This window comes from Phyllostomus hastatus, unplaced genomic scaffold (assembly GCF_019186645.2).
Source record: "Phyllostomus hastatus isolate PE091 unplaced genomic scaffold, TTU_PhHast_1.1 phas_scaffold_12, whole genome shotgun sequence".
NCBI classification, from domain to species: Eukaryota; Metazoa; Chordata; class Mammalia; order Chiroptera; family Phyllostomidae; genus Phyllostomus; species Phyllostomus hastatus.
This window is the reverse complement of record NW_025334007.1, coordinates 21,876,422-21,897,090: the sequence shown is the minus strand read 5'-3', so window position 1 is coordinate 21,897,090 and position 20,669 is coordinate 21,876,422. Positions and strand designations below refer to the sequence as shown.

At 60.0% G+C, this 20,669-nt stretch overlaps 1 long non-coding RNA gene across 1 annotated transcript; it reads right to left on the bottom strand.

The window, feature by feature from the left end:
- Positions 1-12,354: 12,354 nt before the first annotated feature.
- Positions 12,355-14,012, bottom strand: LOC123829876. Its single transcript, XR_006787673.1, has 3 exons — positions 13,907-14,012; positions 12,651-12,787; positions 12,355-12,476 (listed from the first exon to the last, which is right to left on the bottom strand). It is a non-coding gene; the product is annotated as an uncharacterized LOC123829876 (long non-coding RNA).
- Positions 14,013-20,669: the final 6,657 nt, after the last annotated feature.

Sequence of the window (20,669 nt, the reverse complement as noted above, 5' to 3'; positions counted from 1 at the left end):
AGCTTCCTCCTTTTCTTTGCGATGGTGGCCCGCCTTTTCCGGCCTCCTGCCCGTGTTTAAACCGGGGGGCCCGCACGGGGCGCTGTCTTTATGGTGCGTCTGTTGGAGTTGGCCCACCTCGGCCCCTGCTTCTGCCCCGACTCAGCGAAACGCGCCGTCGTCTTTGGTGGGAGAAGAAAACGGATCACCTGCCCACGCAGGTCGGGAGATTTCGCGGCCACCAGCCAAAAGGCGTATCCTGCTGTGTCTGCTGCAACAAAGGGGTCGTGACTGAGGCGGGGGCTGGTGAGCGGCAGGGAGGGATCCCGTCCCTTGCGGGTGGGCCCTCTGGCGGGTGCTGACCCGGGCCCTCAGACGGACGGGTGCCCGTCGTGCGTGCTGAGTGCTTCCGGCTGCGGCAGAGAGGGGAGCCCCTCCGGCATCCTCATCGATGCATTGCACGGCTAACGCGCGGCCCTGAGGCGGCGTGCCGGGTGGCGTGGTGGTCCCCCCCCAGCCCCCGGAAAAGTCCTGTCCTCGTCTGGACCTCCAGAACCTGGGAAACGGGAGCTCGTTTAAAAACAGGGTCTTTGTCGCTGAGTGCACAGTCTGAGAGGAGGCCCTGCAGGGCATGGTGCTGCATATGGATGTTGTTACTGCTTTCTGGAGTTACATTTTTTTCTTTAAAGATGTTATTTATTTATTTTTAGAGAGGGAAGGGAGGAAGAAAGAGAGAGAGAGAAACATCCATGTGCGGTTGCTGGGGGCCGTGGCCTGCCACCCAGACATGTGCCCTGACTGGGAATCGAACCTGCGATGCTTTGGGTTCGCAGCCCGTGCTCAATCTACTGAGCTACGCCAGCCAGGGCTGATAAGTCTTTTTTTAAATGCACACTGATATGACAGCTGTGATCATACAGTCTCACAAAATGTATTCAAATGAAGTTCAAGACACCTGAGCACTCCTAGGGCCACCCTATGGGAAAAAAGGTAACAGACTTTTTGGCCAACCCAGTATCTATCTGTCCGTCCACCCATCCATCCATCCATTTATCCATCCATCCATCTATCCATCCATCCATTTATCCATCCATCCATCCATCTATCATATATAAATAGTGAACACCAGGACTATTGTCACCTGCACCCAATGCTTCCTGACATCACCTCCCACATCAGCGTCTTGATTCTCGACTCCGTGTCTGTTTTGGGGGGAACCTGTACCGAGACAGGCGCTCACGGTGAAGCATGCAAGAAATGGAACTCTAAAAAGAACGCCCCCCCCACCCCCACCCCAGCCAAAAGTGATGTTTTCCTGCACTGGTGCTGCTTCCTGCGTCTGGATGGATGAACTCACCGGTGGGCTTTGTCTGCAGCAGAAGCTGGTTCCGGCTGGACACCCATTTCCCCCCGGGGTCTGGGGCATCCTGGGTCTGCAGTGGGTGGACAGGTGGGCTCCTACACTTTCTGAGAAGCACCTGGGGTGTGGTTTTCTCCTCTGACCACGTATCTCTTCCCTGAGTCCCTAAAAGCTCAGGCGCCTTATTTATTGTCAAGAACTGTGCTGCAAAGAACGCCTCGATATGCCTGATTCCTCAGCCTCCCCTGCGGAGTCATTCCAACAAAAGCAAAAGGCAACATTGTTTCTTCCCCAGCGACCCCCACCCTCACAAACGCCTCCTGTCCTGAATTCCCGCCGGCTGACCACACGCAGGCCATGACAGAGCCTTTGGTTACAAGTCACGAGTGTCTGTTGCCAAAAAAAATACACGAAAAAGGAACGAGAAACAGGAACTGCTCCCATCGAGGTCATTTCTTCCATGGTATGCCTTGCGAAGAGTTTTTCCCCCAGTGGGTCCACTCCCGTCGGCTGGGGTCTGAACCGTGAACCTGGAAATCTTCTCTGTGGGGACGCTGTCCAGTGAGTGTCCGGCCCCCGGGGGGGGCTAGGGAGGGGGTCAGGCCTGGAGTGAAAGCAGACACCAGCAGCCGGCCAGGATTTTCAGGGAGCAGCCTGTCTCCTTCAAGTTCACCTCAAGGTCAGACGCACAAGCAATTTCCTAGCTCCTCCTAGTCATGACACACACACACACACACACACACACACACACATACATTTTCAGCTTTCTCGTGGCACATCCATGCTGAGACTCCCATGAGTGTCAGGGCCGGCCACCCACCTGGGTACCCCAGCCCAGAAGTGGGGGACCCCTGTGTCCCGCCCTGCTCCATCACAGACACCATCACCAGTGTGCACCCCCTGCATTGATTGTCCCTCCTGTGGAAATGCTTCCAAAATCACGTAGTTTTCTAACTTCTGGGAGCACAGGTGACTATTTATTTCAAAGCAGCCCATGAACTGGTATTTTTGGCAGGCGGCGGGGGGGAGGGAGTGGGGGGGCAGAGGGACTTCCTGAAAATCCACAAAATGCAAAAACGAACAACACGTCTCATTTCTTTAAGAAATAAAACACACACACACACACACACACACACACACGCACACACTGTGTTGAATTTTTTTTGCGATGCTATTTTTTTTCCCCCCCACGAATTCACAGTTTGGATGTAAAAATAATTACGCTGAGTAACAGCTGAGTCAAGTCTACAAAATACCAGAACGCTGAAGGCAAATAACAGTTGCAAGAGAGGAAAACCGGATTGCAAACGAGCTCCGTGCTCCCGCGGTGTATGCATTTCTTGGCGGAAGGGAAGGGCCGGGTTTAGAGACGCCCAGGGTCGCGCTCCCACTGAAACTGTTACAACGAACAGCAGCCTCCACCTGGCTCTTCCGGACTTGACCTGCGTTCGGAGAGGACGCACGAGATTCATGCCGACTGGCTTCAACGGCGCCTTCGAGTCGCAGAGAAAGAGTCCCAGAGTTTAAGCCAAGACAGAAGGGCTTCCGTTTCCGTCAAGTCTTCTGGAAAGCAGAGCCTTCTCCACGACGCTTCCAAAGGCGTGCTGGGGTCTGCTCGGGGCTTGCGTGCGCCCTGCAGAGCGCACGGTCTAGGTCATATCCTGCCCCCGTGTGTGGTGGGGGAGCTGCACGCGTAGCCTGTTAGCGACTTTCGGACGCCACAGAAAACAGGCATCGGCGTGGCCTTGCGGGAATCCAACCTGCCACGCGGGTGTGTGTGCCCGGATCGGGAATCGAGCCCGCGACCTTTTGGGGGTCGCTGCAGGCAGCTCAGCCACCGGGCCGGAGCTCGGGGGGATCTTGACACTCTTAAAACACGGTGTCGGCGATCCGAGAACCCTGCTGCTTCGCACTTGTTCTGAGCTCCTCGCGCTGAGTCCGGGGTGACTCTGTACCCCAGGCAACACTCGGCCCTATGGGGTGGGGGGCACGATTGGCTGTCACAACTCAGGGGTGGAAGGCGGTGCTGGCCTGTGGGTGGGTGGGTGGGTGGGGACCAGGGTCGCTGCTCAGCCCCCGACAGGGCACAGGACCCCCCCACAGCCGAGAGCCCTCCAGCCCCAAAGCCCGCAGGGCGGAGCTAAGCGACCGGATGACGGCTCCGCCTGCGGCTGGAGACCTTCCAGAAGTTTTTGTGCTAATGGGCTCTGAGTGAGCCAGGGCCAAACAGGGCGTGGATGTATATATGTGCATATATACACATATACATACGTGCAGATAGATGGGGGACGCATGCTAAGAAGGTTTCCCAGCTGCAGCACCACGGACGTGTGGGTGGGGGGTCCTGGGCGTGGAGCAGCCCCCCGGGCCCCCACCCAGCAGACGCCAGGAGCTCTGCCTGCTTCCCCGACGCGTCACAATGGTTTGCAAAGGTCCCCCAGGATTCAAACCACACGAGTGCTCGCTCGTCCGCTCCCTCGCGAAGGCCAGGCCCCTGCAGCAGCCGGGGGTGCCTGGCGCGCCCCCTTCCGGGGTCCGCCCGAAAGGCCCCTGCAGCAGCCGGGGAGGGGGGGGCCTGGCGCGCCCCCTTCCGGTGTGCGCCCGAAAGCGCACGGATGAACGCGTCCCTCCACGTGCAAAGCGCCTCCTCCGCCGAGGGTTGGGGAGCCTGCGCTCCAGGCCGCCCGCCAGCATGTCGGCGTCTTCTTCCGCGCGCGCGCGCGCACACAGCCTTTCTTCCGTCAATGCAACCATTGCTGGCTGTGGACGTCTTTCCAGTGTGCGCCGTTTGAGCTGGAAGACGCTCCCCGCGTGCGGGCCCGTCCCCTGAGCCCGTGTGAGCCACAGTCACCCCAGCAGAGTTTTGACACACTTTTTTTGTTGTTGTTGTTCCTCCCCCTGTTGGGCCGCAGCCTCTGTGCTGGGGTTTTGGGCCGGGGCGTTGAACCTCCGGGGTCCCACAGGGGGCGCCCGCTTCTGGTTTGGTGACTGGCGCCGACCCGCGGTGCGTCTGGGCACAGCGCACGCAGCTGGCGCCGCCGACGCTTCCCGAGGCCCGCGCCCGGGGAACGGTTGCGGGCAGACGGATGGCCGCTGAGGGTCCCGAGCGTGCTCCACGGGTCACGGCCGCCTTCCTGCCTCGGTGCCGTCTTCCCGGCTCGCTCGGCGGGCAGAGGAAACACGCCACTTGTATCCGTCTCCTCGCCGCGCTGCAGGCACTGCAACAGTGCTGGAGACACTGGAGGTGCTGGGACAGCGCCTGTCCGGCCCCAGAGCTAGATACCGGGGGTGGCCCCGGGTCTGGGTGGCCAGTCTCCCACACGCAGGCCGCCCCCGCTCCTGCTGCCCCGCGCACCCCAGAGCTCCGTCCCTGGGGTGCCCACAAGCCTCTCCAGATGCTTCTGCCCTCGAGGACGGAGGCGCTTGTCACCAGTGGCTCACGCTGGCCGCGGATGGGAACCGGGCTGACATGCGTGGGGCCGATAAAGACCTGGTCAAGTCTCCGCAGCGTGAGACCGTGGGGGCCCTGTGGGGCCGTGTGAGACGTTCGGGCGGGCTTCCTGTTGCTGGGACCGCCGGGGAGGCGGGGCGTGCGCGCGCGGGGAGACCCAGGGCCCGTATGGCGGGCTGTCCCCCGGGCCTCAGGGAGCAATGGCACGGGCTCGGGGGTCCACATGGACAGAGGAGAGCCTCAGAGACTGGGGTCCCCATCCCCAGTGGAGATGGGGCGGCCCCCACACCTGGCCAGCATGCCCTGGCCGTGAAAACGCACTGCTCACGCTGAGCTCTGGTTTAGAGCGCAAGAAACAACGTGGACGGAGCCCCTGGGGAATGGATCCCAGCGACGGCCCCGAGGACCTGCCTCGTACTCGGATGCCTCCGCCCTGTGGGTGCTGAAACAGGACAAAGTGACCTGTGCTCGGGGCCGAAAGCCACCGTGTGTCCCACAGAGCTGCCTGCAAAGGGGACGGGGAAGCAGGCGCGGTGACGCCTGGACGGAGGAGCCCAGGACGGAGCATGAAACACGCCGTGGAGAGTCAGCGTCCCGATGCCGTGTCCTCTGCGCCCACAGCCACGCCCCCCTGCTGGGGGTGTCCCTGTCCCCTCCCCTTTCTCCTACATAAGTGCCACCCCTTTGTCTGCTCCTCGTGGGGACCCCGTGTGGGCTCCTGCCCGAGTCAGTAGCTGTTCTTAGGCATCTCATTAAACTTGGGCACTTGGAAAGCTTCTTTATTGCGAGGACAATGAGGACCCCAGGAACCCAGGAAAGGGTGTGTGCGCCTGCCCATCCCCAGAGCTAGATATGGGGGTGTAAGTCAAGCTCAGCACTGAGCCCCCCCCGCCCCAGCCCCCCAGCCTGCCCCTGAGAAACAAGCCACCCGCCAGCTCACACCCCCCCTCTCCCCTGCTGTCCAGCTCCGCTCACCCGCCCTCTGCCCCCAGAGGAGGATGCACACCCGGCAGCCGGCTGCCGTCACCCCGGCATGGCACGCGGGCCCCCCCATCCTGGCTGCAGAGACCAGGGACCCCGTTTCCGAGCAACCGGGCGAAGTTTCTGCGCCCTGTGTGGGGGAGCGGGCTCATTTGCATGTTTCCAATTAGGGGCCAACCAGTGAGGAAAACCCAGAGGGATTTAACTCATTTACAAAGCGGGATGCAGACCCAGCCCCGCCTGGCAAGGGTGCCGGTCCTCCCACAGTTAATGCCTCCCCCCTCCCCACGGTGCGCCGGGAAGGGGGGCCTCGCCTGCCACCACCCGGGGCAGAAATCATTGCTCATGGCGTCACAAGGCAAATTAAATGTAGGAAAGGCTGCCTGGCTTTGCGTGTATCAGCAGGGCAGGCAACAGCAGGCAGAAGGAACTGACGTGACCTTGGTTCCTTTCCACACCGGTAGGGTCACCCCCAGAAATCCAGGATGGAAAGAAGTTGAGATGAAAAGCATGGCAATGAGGCTCCCCGAGAGAGAGACGCTCGGATACTGTGTTTATGGCAGCGTTATTTGCAGTAGCCGACAGGTGGGGGCCGCCCCTCCCCCCATGAGCCCTGATACAGTGGGCGGTGGAATATTACGCAGCCATGAAAAGGGAAGCTCTGGCTCAGGCTTCGAGGTGGGAGAAGGGTGAAGATGTTATACCAAGAGACACAAAACACACACAGGAGGACAAGCCCTGCAGGATTGCCGGGTAGAGGAGCCAGATTCACAGAGATGGAGACGGGGGGGGGGGTGGAGCCTGGGGCTGGGGAGGGGCTGGGGACTGGGTGTGGGATGGGGACGGGGCGTCTGTTTGGGGCCCCATGAGAAAGTTTGGAGAGGACGGTGGGGCCCGGCGTGCAGCCATGCGGAGGCAGCCACGGGAGGGCGTGAGGGGCCCGTGAGAATTGTCCCTCCGTGGATGGGCCCAGGTAAGAAGACCCTGAGCCCAGTCCCCAGGATACGGGGCGGGGGGGGGCGGTTATCTGGCTCGGAGGCCACATACCTGGGAGCTCAAAACTGAGGTGTGACCATTGGGTCCCCGCCCCCACCCCCAGCCAGGTGTGTGGACCATGGGGGAGCGTGAGTTAGGGGGGCCGCCACCTGGCCTGGGCGGGGATTCACCCGGCACCTGGCGAGGCAGCCGTGGATGCTGGGGGAATAAAAAGGGCCGTGCCCCTTGCCCCAGGTCCGGCAGGACACAGCGGCTGCTCCGGTGAGGGGCAGGTGAGCGGGTCGGTGGCAGGCTGGTCTGCGTGTGCCGGGACACACACACACACACACACACACCCAGAGGGACGGCCGTCCACACGCCCAGGAGAGAGGCCTCAGGAGGAGCCACTGGAATTGGGGGCAAAATCCACGTCCAGTGTCCAAGCCCCTCCACCTGGGGTCCTCAGGGGGCCCCGACACACCTGAGTCTGGGGAGCACGGGGCCCTGAGAATACCCTTCTGTCTCCTCCGACGTGGGGGCTTCTGTTCTGGGTGGCAGCGTCCCCCAGCCTGCCCCCTGCCAGGGGCACCTTGCAAGGTCCTCGGTCCCTGGCCCGGGAGGCTCTGAGGGGCCCGGGCGTCCCACTGCAGACCGGCACCCAGCTCTCCTGGAAAGAGCCAGGGCCTGGCTGTGCCTGCCCCCCGCGGGGTGTTGCAAAGACATGAAGCCACTCGCTGCTCCGCAAAATCCATCCAACGCCTATTTATTCACGGGGGCAAACGCCTGGAACTGGACAGAGCTCCCAATGACAGCGATGCCCGGGCCTGCATCGACTGTCTTTATCGGGACCATCTCTTTATCTTGTTTCTTTTCAAGATTTTATGTCTTTAGTTTTAGAGACAGGGGTTAGGGAGGGGGAGAAAGAAAGGGAGAGAAACATCCATGGGTGGTTGCCTCTTGCACACAAACACACAGAAACACACACACACACACCGTTCAGTGCACCCTGGAAAGCTGTTTCCATAAAGGTGAGCGGGCTGCCGTCTGCGAGGTTTTCAACGGCCTTTTCTTTTCTTTTAAGATTTTATTTATTTATTTTTACAGAGGGAAGGGAGGGAGAGAGAGAGAGAGAGAAACATCAGTGTGTGGTTGCTGGGGGCCGTGGCCTGCAACCCAGGCATGTGCCCTGGCTGGGAATCGAACCTGCGTGCGACGCTTTGGTTCGCAGCCCGCACTCCATCCACTGAGCTACGCCAGCCAGGGCTCAACGGCCTTGTCTGACGCACATCCCCCGGAATCCCATTTTCTCGGAACTAGATTAAAGGCTCAGCGAAATCCCTCGACCTTGTCAGGTTCATCGGAAATTTTGTCATAAAAAAAAAATAATAATAGGTGGATGTCTCTGTTCTGTCCGTGCCGACCTGGTCTGCTCCCAGGGCAGAGAGAAAGGCGGCAGCCATGGAGCAAACCCCCACGTCTCGTGTCAAAAGGTTCCATTTCACAGGAAGGTAACCTCACGGAACGTTCCCGGCGCTGCCCTCTCTCTCTCTCTCGGAACCCCAGGGGGCTGATCCCCAGCCCCCAGCGACGACGTGCACACAGGCTCTGTGACAATGACAAAGACCTGTCCCTGTGTCACAGGCGGCCAGCGAGCCACAAACCTCCCTGCGTCCGGAAGGGACCCTCGCCGTGCCGGGGAAACGCCCTGAGCTCTAGGGCTTCCCCCCGCTGGGGCCGTGGTCCTCGCCTCGCTGGGCGACGGAGAAAGACCGAGTGTCACAGAGAAATGAGACGGAGGCACCCTTGCGCCGGCCCGCCCGCCCGCCCGCCCGCGTGGGGCTGACGGCTCCATGGGCAGGTGGCCGGCGTGCCCTCCCCAGGAAGCACACCCCGCGGGCACGTGGAGACCATTTATACTCTCCGAGCCGCGAGGAACCTTTTGGGACCAGTGGGCGGAGGAAGGCACCAACCACCAGCCTTTCTGCATGGGGGGGCCCCCCCACGCGGCCCACGGAGTCCAGGCGTGCCCTGGCCATGACATTGAGTGCATCCGTGCTTTTTAAGGACAGCCCCTCCTAGGGCTTTGTCCCCACAAACGCTTATCCCTCGGCCTCGGACCGGATGTTTTTTTTTTTTTTTTTTTTAATTCAGGTCTGTTCCTGAAGGTCACGGCGCTGATCCCTGCCGGCGAGGATTAGAAGCCAATCAGATTACGGAGCCGGCTGAGCGGCCTTTGGTGGGGGGTGGGGGGACGGTTTGGAGGGAGGGGTGAGCCTGGTCACAGGGGCGGTGGGGGCGGGGTGGTGGTGCTGAGGGGTTTCGTGCAGGGCCCCCAGAGCGTGCATGTGGCAGAGAGGACTCGCTTTGGCGGGCACGGAGACCCTGACACAACAGTGTCTCCCAACACAAGGTCGATGCTCTCTCGTGCTGCTGCTGCGGCTGCTGGTGATAATGATCCTTTTCCCACCGAGGGTCTTGCACAGCTCTGCTGCCGCAGCAGGTCCCTGCTGCTGGTGCCACCTGGGTGCCGTGCAAAATCCGGGGCTTCTCCCACGCCTACATGTCTCCTCGTCGTCCCCCCTTATCTTTGCTCTTCCGTACTTTTCCTAAGTCTCCCCCAAAGCAAGCGCCGCGTTGGCGTTAGAACTAGGCTGGCGACGACGCGTCAGAAAACAAGGACTGACCCCAGGCGCTCGATGCGCCCCAGCGCACAAGGCGCCTGACGTTTTTCACGGGGAAACTCCCTGTGGGACATGTCAGCGTTCCCCCCCCCCCCAGGCTTCTATGCTATTTATTGGTTATTATCCGTGTGCAGAAAACTAATCTTGAGCTCTTTTTTAAAATTCCCATCCCATCTCTTTCTCTCCCCTGTGCTGGCCATTCGTCTGTTCTCTGTGTCCGTTTTCTTTTTCTTTTAAGATTTTATTTAGTCATTTTTAGAGAGAGGGGAAGAGAAGGCGAAAGAGAGGGAGAGAAACATCCATGTGTGGTTGCCTCTCACGCGCCCCCTACTGGGGACCGTGGCCTGCAACCCAGGCATGTGCCCTGACTGGGAATCGAACTGGTGACCCTTTGGTTCCCAGGCTCGTGCTCAATCCACTGAGCCACACCAGACAGGCTGTTTCTGTTTTCTTATTTTGTTGGTCAGACTCCCCCAGGCTAGGAAAGCACGTGGTGTCTGTCTTTCTCCGTCTGACTTAGCTCCCCGAGCATAACGCCCTCCAGGCCCAGCCGTGCGGCTGCCAATGGTGCGGTTTCGTTCTTTTTTCATGCCCGAGTAGTATTCCACTGCATGGGCGTGCCACAGCACTTTTACCCAGTCCTCTATGACCAGGCACGTAGGTGCTTCCATGTCTCGGCAACTGTCAAGAATGCCACCGGGAACTCAGGGCTGCAGGTGTCTTTCTTAGGACCGCTGTTCCTGTTTTCTTCCGGTCCACGCCCAGAAGCAGAATTGCTGGAGGTACACTAGAGTTGCAAAACACGCCAGGGCAGGAGCCACAAAGGCTCTCCAAAAGGATTTCGAGTTCCATCCCACGGTCAACAGACGTTGCGTCCTTTCTGTACTGGAACCTGGAAGCTTCCATTGACTTCTGCACATGTTGAAAGGTTTTCTTTGCTGACTTATTTTCTGAGGCAAGGGAAGGGAGGGAGAAAGAGAGGGAGAGAAACATCGGTTGCCTCCCACATGCTCGGGAACTGGGGTCAAACCTGCAACTGGGGCCTGTGCCCTGACCAGGGATTGAACCGGTGACCCTTTCGCTTCACGGCACGACACCTCACCTGCTCAGCCACACCAGTCGGGGCTGTTCTGTATTTTTAAAATTTGTAAATCTATTTACTTTTATTTACCTCCATGTATCATCGAAACCACAGTTTCACAAACGGGCCTTCAGAGGGGTCCATGACAGAAGGGAAATCGTAGATCCTGACCTCCACGGGGGTCCCGAGAAGGAAGCTTTTCTGCTGAAAATCAGAAATGACAGTATTTCTCAACCAGCAAGAACAGGTTGCCAAGACCCCATCGATCCCCGCCCCCCCCCACCCCCGCCATAAAAAGTCAGGGCGTTTGCAAAAGCTCAAAGACTTGGCCAAAATTCGAAGCCAGCCCCTTGCAGAATTAACATGCACAATTCCACATCGTTCGGCTGAAGTGTTTTTTTTTAAATATATTTTTTAAAGATTTTATTTTTATAGAGGGAAGGGAGGGCGAGAGAGAGAAACATCAATGTGCGGTTGCTGGGGGTTGTGGCCTGCAACCCAGGCATGTGCCCTGACTGGGAATCGAACCTGCGATGCTTTCGCTTGCAGCCCACGCTCAATACACTGAGCTACGCCAGCCAGGGCTCTGCTCAAGTGTTTTAAACAGCGACCCTTTTCTTTCCCAGCACTGAACCGGCGGTGAGATATCTGGGGAGTCTGCCTGCCGCACGCAGCGTTGGAAGGAACCCTGCAAGCTGGCCCATGCTGCCGGGGTGGGGTGGGGTGGGGGGGGAGCTTTTTATCCAGTGAAACTGGCCGGGGGGAGGCTTGGGTTCTTGGCGTTCCAGCTCTGTGTTCAGGGTGTGCACAGCTTCAGGGGAAAAAACAAACAAACAAACAAACAAACAAATCGAAACAAAACACGGAGTCTGTGTCTGCCAACCTCACGCACAAGCGCAGGGAGACACCCGATTCGCCTCTGAAAATTCTCTGCTGGGGCATCGGGTGCATTTGGTGCAGGCGGACTCCTGGTCGGAGAATTTGCAAGGACATTTGATGAAATGCAAACAAACAAACAAAAAAGGCAACCCCCCCCCAAAAAACCAAGGGCCTGGGGCGGTTCTCCAAAACACAGCTGGGGGTTTGCAAGGATCCCTGCGCAGGGGCTGCCCTGCCGGTACTACTCCTGCAGCCGAGAAAGAATGTTTCCCTTTGCCCGTTAGCAGCGCCACGGCGCGGGATGCTTTCAGGAAGGGGCCGCACCCCACACAGGCCTCGAACCCACGTCCAGAACGAACCTCGCTAGCCCACCCCGTCCCTGCCTTTCCTCCCTGGCCCTGGGGACCCCGGCCCAGCAGCTGAAGTTGCCTTCCTGCGTTCCTCCACCACCCACCGTCCCGGCTTCCCCCGGCCCCAGCTGGAGTCTCCCCGCCCCCCCCAACCCTGTGCGGACTCCGCCTCCGCCCCTTCTCCAAAGGGCAGCCAGAGCGGCCTTCTGAGAGCAAGCCTCCGCAGCGCAGGAGAAATCCTCCCCTGGGAAACACCCCTGCCCGCCCACACAGTCTTTTAGAAAGCAAAAAAAAAGAAGAAGAAGAAAAAGCAAAAAAAAACCCAACCCCAATTCTCCAGCCAACTCTGCTTTCAAAATGCTTTTCGCTCATTTCCTTCCTTCCCGGGCATTTGTCAAGAAGTAGCACTTAAACGCTGCATGAACAGCGGGGTTTTATTATTCTTATTTTTTTGTTAGGCCTCTGTGACAGGAGGTGCGGTTTGAATGGAAGTCTAGAGGGGAGGGGAGGGGGGAGGGGAGGGGAGGGCAGGGGCGTGGGAGGGCCGCCCCGTGGGTTGGAGCGTCCGCCTGTGCGTCCAAAGGTTGCGGGTTTGATCCCCGGGTGAGGCAGCCGGTTCCTGTTTGACAAGCGTATTTTTCTCTTTTTCTCCCTTTCATGGCTCTCGGAAATCAATCAGCATACCCTCGGGTGAGGATTTAAAAACGAAAGAGAGAGAGAGAGAGAGAGAGGGGAGAGACTGACTCCCCCCATGAGGAAGTCACTTGCTTATCCCCCCCCCCCCCGCGCCCTGCCCTCACGTGAACACCTGTGGGTCTCAGAGCCGCGGGAGAACCTCCGTGGGGCCCCCAGGGCCGTGTGGAGTCCCGCCCACACCTGCCCTCAGGCCTCCCCCGCCCCCGGCCCTGCCCACCTCGAATCCCCTTGTCTGCAGACCATTCCGGCGGCCGGCTGTGTGTGCCCGTCCCCATGTTTCCAGGGCACCTGCTGCCCTGGACGAGGTCGCTGCCGGTTCCCGCCCGGGGTTTCCGGGGTGTTCCCCGGGGGACACTGTTGACACATGAACTGAGTGGGCAACAGGAACCTGCACCGTGGGGCTGAGTGGGGTGCTCCCCTCAGGGTCTGGGGGGGTGGGGGTGGGTCCTGCAGCTTGGAAGGTGGCCTGGATCTGAACTTGGGTGTGCCCCCGGGCTCCGGGGCGGGGGGGGGGGGGTCTGCACACAGTAGGGGCGCCGAGACCCACGCTTCGGGTTCGTGCCGGCCCCGGACGAGTGCCGCCCCCCCCCAGCTGCGGAAGACGGCCCATGAGGGTCCATGTGCATTGTACGAATTAAACGAGCCTGTGCCTGACTCCCAGCCAGGTGCCCTGTATTGCACACACACGGCCCCGGAGGGGTGGTGGCCTTCGCCCTAGGGTGGTGGCCTGAAGGCACAGTCGGTGCAAGACCAGCAGCACCCCCCCCAAGATGCCAGGGGGGGTGGCCATTGGGTGAGTCTGGGGTACGTCCTCCAGCCCCCTCTTTGGGGCCAGCTGTCTCTCTCTTGTGGCAGGAGAGGAAAACCCCATGATGAGCTCCTGTGCTCCGGAGCTTCATGGACAAGCCGTAACAACAACGTAACATCCGCAAAACTTCACAGTGGCCCGTGTTCCTTTGTCCCCCAGGCATGGTAACCAGGCCTGGCTCCCTGACCCCTAACTCCCGAACCCCTCCGCATCTGGCTTCTGTAACCTTGCTTCTCCAGGCAGGCAGGAAGCCCCCGCCCCCCGGGGCTATTTAATAAACCCGGGGAGATCAAAGCCCGTGGCTCAGGACTTGGGTCGTTAACCCCTCTGAGTCCGCGTGCCTTGCCATCTTCCCCGCGTGTGAGGTATTTTCCCCAACAACCTTCCCCCTGCCCGAGTGCCCACCCGCCCGCCCGGCCGTTGGCTGGGCCCCCTGCACAATTCAAACCACACACACACACACACGGGATGCAATGCTCCAAGGTGGAGTCAGGGCGTCGCTGGAGAAAGACAACGTGGTTGGCGGTCTGGGGACGGGTGGCCGGTCTGTGGCCGCCTGGGGGGACAGCAGACAGACAGACAGACAGCTACAGGGACGGAGGGAAGGTGGCGGCACACAGGCACCCGCGTGGTGTCCCCGTGTCCCCCCAACCCCCCCCCCCCACCTCGCAGTGGCCTCAGCAAGGATCCGAGGGCCCGCGCTGACTTAGATTTGGAGTCCGGTGCGGCCCCATGCGCGGCCTGCTGGCCGAGGACGGTGTGACCTCTCGCTGAGTGTGGAAAATGAGGACGCAGATCCAGGAGGGCACGCCTGAAATGGTGGTGTTCAGGGGGGCCAGGCGTGGTGGTGGGTGTTTGCTTCCTGCTCGGCCACCAATGCCATCGTAGGACAAGGGGGTCATTACCTCCCGGGGGGGCGGGGGGGCGGGGCACAGCCAGGACGTGGCCGAGCGAGAAGAGAGCTCCCGGCGCGGCGATTACGGCGTGGGCCCGCCAACACCGATCATCTCCGTGACGGCTCACTGCAGCTTGCACACGTTGGGGGGCAGGAATTAAAAACACGGGCAGTGCCTGCCCTCCATGGCGCGCACGCTAGCTCGGGGAGGTCACAGAGGCACAGGGGCGCACGGAAAAATGGGGATCCGGTTAGGAATGCGTCAGAAGAATAATTCAGGGTCAAAGAGAGCAGAGGAGAAAGGAGACATTTCCATTCCCATCCCAGGTCGTTTGCCCGGTAACCCTGAACTTGGCCTGATGAATGCACAGGATGATTTGGCTGCAGGCAGCGAGGGGAGTGGGGGGAGTGGTTGCCCAGAAGCGGTTGGGAAGCAAGGGATACAACAGCCTTTCAGCTGCCACAGCGAACCACAATGTAGCCGGCGCCCACCTGCTACAACTGGCCGTGCAGGCGCAGGGAGCAACTGTGTCCCGTCCTTGCAACAGGAGCAAACGTGTCATTCACACTCTGGTGGGCGTTTGCAAGGACGGCGGCTGTGCGGGAGGAAGCTCGGTGGGTCCGCAGCCTCCAAAATAGTTCCATTGTGAGCTGCTGTTTAAACAGACCCCAGCCAGAAAGGCACACAATCATCGGCAGCCCTGTGAACTCATGTCCTACCTGGCGTGCTTTCCTTTGTATGCTTTTATTGCATTTTTCTCCCCCCGTTTCAGTTGACATACATTATATTGTTCATGGTAGGTGCCCAGCCCAGTGGCTTAGGCATGGATAGAACCTACAAAGGGAGCCCCCCGATATCTCCAGCCCCTACCCACCTGGCACCACGTACAGGAATTAATCAGGTTGCTGAGTCTGTTCTCTGGGCTGGCCTTGCCACCCTGCGGCTGCTCCGTACCCGCCCGCCTGTGTTCCTCAGTACCTGCACCTTGTTCCCCTCGGGCCCTGAGCCCCCTCCCCTCTGGTAAACCTCCCTCTGTCCCCCGCATCTGCCAGTTGGTTTCTGTTTCGCTCGTTCATTTATTCTGCTTTTTCCTTTCATCCCACGTTGTCAGTAAAATCACACGGCATTTGTCTTTCTCTGTCCGATGTAGGTCACCGCGCACATAGCACCCTCTAGCCTCATGCACGTCAGCACGAATGATGAGGTCTCCTCCTCTGTGTGGCTGGGTGCTGTTCCCGCGTACGTACGGGGTTGGCCGAAAAGTCCGTGCAGGTCGTTTCTGAAGCATAACAGACGCCTTGTTCACGCCGATCCCTGTACTGGTTGGGGTGTTTTGAGGGTGTCGGCTGTCTCCCGCCGTTGGCGCCCAGTGGGGAGGGGCCAGGGGTGCTGCCGAATGCCTCCCCGTGCAAAAGACTCCCCACGGCAGAGAACCATTTGGCCACCGTGTCAGCAGTACCAAGACACGTCGCAAACCAGTTGGACACGTTCGACCCATCACAGAGCCTTACGCCTCCACCGCACGCACCTTTTTTGTGTGTGTTTCAGTGGTGTTTTTGTCTCTCTTGAAATAATAAAGCACGCTACGCCAAAAAATGTTCCATATCTTCTTCCGTCTTCTAATAGTAACACGACCGTCCAAAAGTTCACCAAAGCCTTTGGCCACCGGTAAGTTGCCGAGGGCTTTGATACCTTTGATGAGTTTGCATTGCGGTAAATTTGATACGTTTTCATACATGCACACCCGATACAACAGCCGTTACAATACAGTGTAACAGAACTGTTTCGAATGAAGTTAAAGACAACTAAGTGTCCTCAGAGCCATCCGTATGGGAAAAAAAAAAACAAAAACAATGAACATTTTGGCCAGCCCAATATATAGATGTTATTCTCCTTATCATATCTCTGTTCAATCATGTGTATCCGTATTGATTCGTGGGTATTTATTTTATGATTTGTATATGTAATACTCCCACTCTACGCTTTTATTCTGTTGCTCAAAAACTAAAGTATCGATTGGACCTCGTACGTCTCCCCGGCACTTTGACGTGAAGACTCTCTCTTGCACATGTGTGGGAGCTGGCAGGGCTGATGCGAGAACAAGTGTCCACAGTTGGGAACCCCCCTCAGTGCTCAGAATCTCACACACGACCTGACACTATTGCCTAATGATACGTCAGGGACGACAGGAAACAATGAAAACAGGGTGAGACACACACAGTCGTTGGGAAGCCATCGGATAGATATTGCAATAAACGTTTTCCAAGGAAAAAGTGAAGATCAGGTTCCAAGAGTGTTGGCTACAGCCCTGGCTGGTGTGGCTGAGCAGACGGAGCACCAGCCTACAAACCACAGGGCCGCCGGTTCAATCCCCAGTCACGGCACACGCCTGGGTGGCGGGCCAGGTCCCCAGTAGGGGGCGCACGAGAGGCGACCACACATGAATATTTGTCTCCCTCTCTTTCTCCCTCCCTTCCCCTCTCTTGACAAAACAGATAAAATCTTTTTTTTAAAAAAAGAATGTTGATCGTGAAACTATCACTGTCACCCTCATCCCCACCTTTCTCCTCCACGAGAGCCTGAATGCCGTGAGCTGCCCGAGTGGGCGCGGCTGCCCCGGGTTTCTGCGAGAACAACCCAGCCCGGAAGGACCTCCCCCCTTCATCCTCCCCCCCCGCCCCGCCCCCCCCAGAGAGACGGTGACTGGACCGATGCCGTCTGGGGCCCGCGGAGCCTGCTGGGCAGCTGGCACCCAGCGGAGAGGGATGAGCGGACCTTCTAACGAGACAGCCGCTAAGTGGCCTGCTAACAAATGGGTCCGGCGTGAGCCTCCTGAGAGATTTCTGGCTCACGCACACGCATTTGTCAGCTGTCGCCGTGCGGTTTCCTGGGAAATAAATGACGGGACCCTGCACTCCCTGCTGTGCCTGTCTCTCTCTCTCTCTCTCTCTCTCTCTCTCTCTCTCTCCCTCTCTCTCTCTCTCTCTCTCTCTCTCTCTCTCTCTCTCTCTCTCTCTCTCTCTCTCTCTCTCTCTCTCCTTCTCCTTTCCCTTCTGCAAGCCTGGGTTTCTCGGGAGGGCCTTGCTGCCTGGGACAGGCGTGGGCAGAGACGTGCTCCTTCTGGGCAGGGGGGGGGGACGACAAAAAAAATGACAGAAGCAAGCACGCGCCGTCCCTGCTGACAGCCGTCTGGAAGCCAACACCCTCCCTCGGGGGCCTGCCAACTCGCGGCGAAGGGGTGGCTTTCGCCTGGCGGGGCGCATCTGTCAGATGGGGGTGAGCTGCAAGTCAGAGGAGGGCCCCCCCCGCCAAGAAAGCCGTGCTGGGGCCCTGCGGCAGGAAGAAAGAGCCGGAGGAGGAAAGGGAAAAACCACGCTGATGATTCAGACCTGACGTGAGAGGTCTTGACGGAGAAAAACGCGGCCCCCGCGGACGCTGCTGCACCCGGGACCCACCCAGGAGGTGCCGAAAAGCCAGGTGCCGAGTCTGTCCGTTTGCGCGGAGCGGCTGTGGCTGACGCCGGTTCTTTGGGGCCCCCACAGCAGGGCCGGCGCCCGCCGTGTTTTTAGCACAGTTACAGCTGGGGACGCAAACCTGAGTCAGGCTGGGAAGGCGGCCGGCTGACGGCTGTGAATCATCCGGGCCCGCCTGGGGCTCGGCCGGCTCCCAGAGGTGCTCCAGCGGACGAGGGCCATCGGGCGTTCCCTGGGGGGACACGTCTAGGGGTCCGGCCAGGTGCGTGGAGGCTGGTGAGAAAAAGCCGGGCGGGGAACCTTCAGACGCCAAAGCAGGAAGGGTTTTGCCATTTGTATGTGCCATTCACCTGTCCGTCCATCCATCCTTCCACTCATCCACCTACTCACCTGTCTACCCTGAGATTCATCCACCTGCTCGTCCATCAGTCCATTCACCCAACAATCCACTCACTCACTCACCCATCCATCCATCCATCCATCCACCTGTGAGTCTATTTACCCTCCTGTCTACCCACCCATCCATCTGCCCACCCGTCCACGCTCCCATTAATTTGTTCTGTGTTCATTCACCCATCCATCCATCCATGTATGCACACCCAGTCGTCCATCCACCCACTTCTTCATCCACTCACCCCTCCCTTCCCTCATCCGCCCACCTGTGTGTCTATTTAGCTTCTCATCCATCTACCTACTCATCCACCCACCCACCCACCCATTTATTTACCACTATACCCATCCATCCACCCATCCATCCATCCACCCATCCATCCATCCATCCATCCGTCCATCCACCCATCCATCCACCCATCCACCCATCCATCCATCCATCCATCCACCCACCCATCCACCCATCCATCCACCCACCCATCCATCCACCCACCCATCCACCCACCCATCCATCCACCCATCCACCCACCCATCCATCCACGCACCCATCCACCCATCCATCCACCCATCCATTCATCCATCCATCCATCCATCCATCCACCCACCCACCCATCCATCCACCCATCCACCTATCCATCCATCCCCTCAACCTCCACCCCCCTCCCTTCCCTTCCCACCCAGCCACACGCACGCCCCCCGCCCCCCCGTCTATGCATCTCCTCCACCACGGGGTCAGCACGCGTGCACGCTCAGGGAGCAGAGAGAGACAGAAAGTTGCGCTCCGGGGAACAGAACTGCAGGCTCCCAGGGGGCGCTGGCGCTTCCAGGAGCGAGCACGTGCCGGTGCAGAGAAGAGAGGCGTGAGCTCAGCCTCGGTGACGCCGACGCACCCAGCTCTCGGGCACGGACTCCGGCCTCTCGGGCGGCCGGCTTGACTCCTTCCATTCCCAGGTCCGGGTGGAGCCGGGAACGGGCACGGACACGGGTGTCTTCCCACAGCAGGGCTGGGCGGGGCCGGCGGAGGAGGCTGCGTCACGATGACGTCAGGGGAAGAAAAAAGAAACGTGAAAGGCAGGAGCGGGAGGTCAAGGTGCCGTGGAGCGGGAGTAGAGAGCAGGCGGGGCGCGTGTCGCGTTTGCCGCAGGGCAGGAGAGGTCGCTCGCGGCGGCGGCGGGGGTCCGGGGCGCACGGGGAGACGCTGGTGCACCGCGGTCTTGCTCCGCGGAAACACGGGGTCACCGCAGAGCAGCTGGGACACGCGGGGCGGGCGGGCGGGCGGACGAGCGGTCTCGGGGACCCGGAGGACAGCAGGGTTTGCACCGGTGGCCAAGGGCTCGATTTGCAGGCACTGAGCGACGGGAGGAGGTGTGTTTGTGTGTGTGTGTGTGGGGGGGGGGTGCATGCAAGACAGGTGTTCTGCCTCACCTGCATCCCAGGGAGGAGAGACGGGGACGCCAGGTAGGAGGAGCCCCTTGCGCCCCCCTGAGCTCGGCAAAGAACTGGTCCCGGTCCCAGGGCCGGGCGAGGGAAGCGAAGGCACAGAGAGGTTTGGAAAGGCGGCGGGCGAGGAAAGAGACGGCAGCGTCCACACAAGTTTGAATCCGCCTCCCTCCCCGTGGTGGGGCCTTAAGGTTGGTTTCCCCCTGGGTGGGGGTGGCGAGGCGCGGGGGGAGAAAACCCACGACCCCTGTGTTTCTGAGATTGTCTACAATGACAGAACATGAGCAGGGGCTTAGGCGGCCATGAAAACCATGGTGGGGGCAGGAGAGAACTTTCCGGAGGAACCGAGACGGATCCCTGAAGATACCCTGGAAATGAGGCTTCCACGGCCCCGCCTGCAGACTTGCACTGAGTGCGCCCGGGCTGCCCGACGACGCAGTCAACTCCTCGGCTTGGGAGGAAGGCAGCGGAGGAGCAGAGCAGCAGATCAAGGCTCCCTAGAACGGGCGAAAGGGGGAGGCCAGCGCCGGCCGCAGAGGACGCACGGCAGCAACGGGCGCCGTGCACACGGAGGTCGGCGCCAGCACGCGTTCTGACCCGAAAGACCCTTCCCGTGAGCCGCCTGAACTGCGGGGAGGCAGTCTCCACCGCGCGGTGCCCTGGGGGCGCGCCGCAGCCGCCACTGGGGGGCGCTGGCCGCCTCGCAGAGACAGAGACCGCGTGCCTCAGTGTCCATCTCTGTACAGGCGCAGGACAGCAGGAGGAAGTGGGGACGCAGGGCGGGTTGTGCCGGACTGGGGAAACCTGCTGGAAAGACTCTTCATCCGTCTGCGAGAGGAAGACAGAAAGAGTTTCCGGCTGCTTCCAGTCTGGGCACTGCGTCCAGTCTCAGGGGGGCGCTAGTGGGTGGCACCCCCCAGAAAAAAAACCACCTTGGTCGTGGAAGAAAGAGGGCGCCCCTAGAGTTCGCACTGTGGGGTCCGCACGCAGGGTCCACCCAGTGGGCGCGGCCGGGCCAGCGCTGGACGCACACCAGGAGTCTGTGGGTGCAGAGTTTCCTCGGAGAGCTGGGCAGCGTGCCCCCCAGTGCCACCGCGGCGGCCAGGCCCCGCTCTCCTGCAGGCAGGCGGCCGTGCGGCGCGAACTCCGTAAGTGGGGGTCCACCGAGCGGTATCTTCTGCGCGCGTTATCACCAGACAGGGGACTTCGACTGACACGGCCCGGAACGC